The sequence below is a fragment of the Arachis ipaensis genome, chromosome B01 (genome assembly GCF_000816755.2).
Source record: "Arachis ipaensis cultivar K30076 chromosome B01, Araip1.1, whole genome shotgun sequence".
NCBI lineage: Eukaryota > Viridiplantae > Streptophyta > Magnoliopsida > Fabales > Fabaceae > Arachis > Arachis ipaensis.
The window spans coordinates 15211335-15216072 of NC_029785.2; positions in this window are offsets into that span (position 1 = coordinate 15211335).

Below are 4738 nucleotides of genomic sequence, written 5' to 3' on the forward strand. Positions count from 1 at the left end.
GATTATGATTAAGGAAGTCAATGGGTCTTTACTCTTTTTTTTTTGTTATTGGTCTGTGATTATTTTTTTTCTTATGGGGGAGATGGATATTTGTGAATATTATTGATATTAAATTTTATTTTTTTAAAAATATTAATATAATTATAATAAAATATAATTTAATTAAATGTATTAAATTAAAGAGCAAATATTTACTGTCTGTTATGTATTAATTTTTTATGTGTTGCGTTGGTAATTCCAAATGTTCGCGTTGGTAAGTGGGTGAATTATCTGCTATGTGCGGTGTTGTTATACTTGTTCAGTTGTTTCCATTGGAGAATATAAAAAAAGAGGTTGTTCCCATTGGAGAATATTAAAAAAGAAAAATTGTCATGAGAGAAGAAAATAAGTGAAAAAGAATTGGAATTTGATTTGAATCTTTGTGTCGAAAAATTATTACATAAGGAAGCGTTTGTTTAGTGTATGTGTCTCTGACCAAGATATAGATACGGTAGAACGTGTCACTTGTTTGGTTTATGAGACATAAAAATGAAAGAGACACAGATATCTATAAACATACACAATATACATGTTCTTTATGTCTCGGTTTATGAGACATAAAAATGAAAGAGACACAGATATCTATAAACATACACAATATACATGTTCTTTATGTCTCACTAAAATAATGAGACATGAAATTGAAATCATAAACACAGATCTGAATTTTTTCTTTTAGATTATTTATTTTCATTGATTTTTCAAAATTCTAAATATCTTTTTCTCCTTTTATAAACCCTAATCAATTCTCACTTCTTCTTTTCTGTTTCTGAAACTTCGTGCATTCTTCATTGTGTGTATGTGTTGGTTGATTTTGTGAAACTTTTTATTATTTTATGACAATTTTCTTCTCTTTTTTTACAAATTTTAACTAGTTATAATCTCTTCTCTTTTGTTTCTGGCTTTTTGTAGCTTTGTGTCTTTTTCATTTGTGTGTGTTGCTTGATTTTGTGAAACTTTTTATTATTTTATCACAATCTTTCTTCTTTATCTGTGCTAGAAAACTCAACTCAAGGTTTGATGATAATAAATAGAAAGAGAAGGTGAGAGTATTATGTTTCAATTTGAATTAGTTTGATGATAGAAAAATATAGGTTTGAGTCCATTTGAGAGCTTCTTGTACTTGTTCTCAATTCTGAACTTGCTCTGATAATGGAGTTTTGTGTATCTTCACTTGATGACCATCTACGAAGGAGAAGAGCAATTAAAGAGAAGGAAATTTTTTGAAGGTAGGGATAAGTGACGAGAAACTCTAAAGAGAAGAGTTCTCATTTCAGTTTTTTTTTAATATTAATTACTTTTTAATTTATGAGGATAAAATAGTCATTTTAGTTATATAGTGTTCTTGTATTTTGCAACCAAACATAATATTAGACACTACACTAGTGTCATGTCTATTATTTCCAAATACTATACACAAACACAAATATTTTATGTCTTTGTTTCAAGTGTATATATTTTAATGTCTATGTCTCAATCATATACAAACCAAACGGAACCTAACATCAAGAAAACCTACATATATGCATATTCTTTCTTTTAGTTGGAAAAAATTATGTCTAAAAGTCACACGTCAATGAAGATGAATAAAGATCTAATTCGATCCCTGTTCAATTTTACTAAGTACAAGGCTCCTCTTGTTAAAAAAAAAGAGACACTTTGGTCTTTAATTTTTTTTTTATTTTAGGACAATACGACTCTTATCTTAAAAAATTCATTAAATAATAACAAAAATTAGTTTTGTGAAAGTTTTATTTGTAATTTGTGGGGGATTTAAACTCCCACAGAATTTTTTCAAAAATATAACCAATAATGACTATTATTACCATCAGTGTCTTCATTTTTATCATTATCACTTCTACCTCTATTATTTTTATTATGTAACCATACTTTATTACCATGGTTATCTTCTCTATATCATCATCATCAATATAAATATCTTCAACATTAATGTTATCTTATTTCATTTCTTGTTCTATGCTATTTTTTTCCTTTAAAAATTTTTCGTACAACAATTACATATTTTTTCTTCGACATTATTTTCAACAATGGACTTTCTCCATTTAACCACCATTGGTGAAGAAATTTTTCAAAAATAAACTTATTAATAGTTTGTGGGAGTAAAACTCCCAACAAATTACAAATGAAACACCTACAAACTAATTTTCATTATTAGTTAACAGATTTTTTAATAGGTTAAATTACACAGTTGGTCCCTACACTTTCAGTAAAATTATAAATTGGTCCTTACACTTTAAAAGTTTATAATTGGGTTCCTAAAGAAAATTAAAATTTACAATTTAGTCACTGCCGTTCAAAGAATGTTTGATTTAAAAGAATATTCTTAGCATATTCTCTATTTTAAACATGTGAACTACACATGTTTGACAATATGGACCAATTTGTAATTTTAGTGAAAGTATGGGATTAAATGTGTAATTTAACCATTTGAAAATGACCAAAAACTCTCTAGACTATCTGAACCCACCCCGCCCCTCCCCAACTCTCTCACTCTCACTTTCTCATTTTCCAAAACGACACCCCAACCCCAGTGCTCTTTGTCTCTCACCTTGGTTCACCGTCGCCACGCTAGATCCACCGTATTTGTGCTCACGAATTGGGTCTCGTCTCCTTCTTCCATCTCGCCTCTCTCATCCGACGACTTTTTCTTTTCTTCCAATCCCAATACTGAACACCGATAAATGGAAGGGAACAATTTCAATCCCAAACATGCTCAAAACGAACAATTCAATGTCTAAGAAAAATAGCAACAAATCAACATAAAAATAGCAACTCATTAGTGAATCCAGTGCGGCGACGGAGGCGAGAGGCACAGCGATGGTGAGTCGAGGTGAGAGACAGAGAGCGCTAGAGTTGGGGTGCCATTTTGAAAAGTGAGAGTGAGAGAGTTGGGGAGGGGCCGGTGGGTTTAGATAGCCTATGGAGTTTTTGGTCATTTTTAAATGGTTAAATTACATAGTTGGTCTCCATAATTTTATTAAAATTACAAATTGGTCCTTATTGTCAAACATGTGCAGCTCAAATGTTTAAAATAGAGAATATGTTGAAAATATTCTATTAAATCAAACACTTTTTGAACTTCAGGGACTAAATTATAAATTTTAATTCTCTTTAGGGATCCAATTACAAGCTTTTAAAGTGTAAGGACCAATTTACAATTTCAGTAAAAGTACAGAGACCAACTGTGTAATTTAACATTTTTTAATAAAAAGACCGTATTATCCTAAAATAAAAAAGTTAAAGGCCTAAGTATCCCTTTTTTTTTTTGGAACAAAAGACACCTTGTTTTTGGTGAAAATGGACAAGGGACGGATTAGGTCTTCCATAAATAGTGAATGGGTTTACCTTTAAAGTGATGCGTGCATGGCAGCACTTGCCAAATGGACCGCACATTATAGGAGACCGTTACAGATGGTTATTTCTTTTCCATTTTTGATATGTTTGATTACTAGTATTAATGAGGTATTTATATTAGTAGCGTGATTAGACTGGACATGATTTGTATGTTACTGGACCATGGATTGTAGACTTCCTAGTTGATTTTTAAGGTGGTTGAATTTGGAGACCAAGTAATTTTGTGATGCGGTTTGTATGTGGTGTGACTTTAAAGTGACACGTGTATAGCAGCACTTGCCAAGAGAACTGCGTATAATAGGAGACCGTTATGGATGATTATTTTTTTGTTGTTTTTAATATGTTTGATTAATAGTATTAATGAGGGGTTTATATTAGTGGCATGATTGGACTGGACATGATTTATATGTTACTGGGCTATGAATTGTAGACCAGACTAGTTAATTGTTAAGGTTGTTGAATTTGGAGACCAAGTAATTTTGCCTAATTTCCGTCAGAAAGAGAAATGAGTTTGTTGTTGGAAAAAGGACATTGTGTGCTCTTCAAAGGCAGCTGAAGATAATGAAAATAGGAACCCAACCAATTTTAATATACATAATCAACATTTATAACTAACTTCCATATAACATAACAATTACCCCTATTTATCCATTAAATTGCAACAAATTGTAATTATAGTACATAATTAAATCTTTTAGAAGTTTTTTTCTTTATCTCACACTTCCTGTTTTTCTGTATCCATTCCTTTAATACAATAACATAATTCTACTTCCATCTTTGGTTAAAATTAAAACAATATTTAAAATAATTTATTTTTGTTCTCATCATCAAAAAGCACATGTAAAAATGATTTATTTTCTCTTTTATATTTTTGGATATTAAAATGAACCTAAATTCTTTGACAACACTTTTTCTTTCATAAGGCCTAATTCTAAGTCTGTACAACTACCCATTGCACATGCAATTTCAAGGTGAGTGGCATGTAATTTCAACTAATAAGAACAATTGAGTTTACTTAGATAAATGGAGAAAGATGGCATATGATTTTTTTGGTTATATGATTTTTTTGGTCTATCTGATACATAATTTTTTGGAAAATTTGTATGTTTTGACTCTAGTGAATATACTGTATATCTACTGATAATGTAAGGGTAGAGTTTTCGTTTTTGGATCATGGAGGATAGAGTTTGGAATAGTATGTTGAGTGATAATGATATTTGAATTGGTTGATGTATTTTGAGTGATAATGATATTTGAATTGGCTAATGCCACTAGCCTTATTTTTGCTTGAACCTTAAACTTATAAAAAAACTATCCAGTGCAC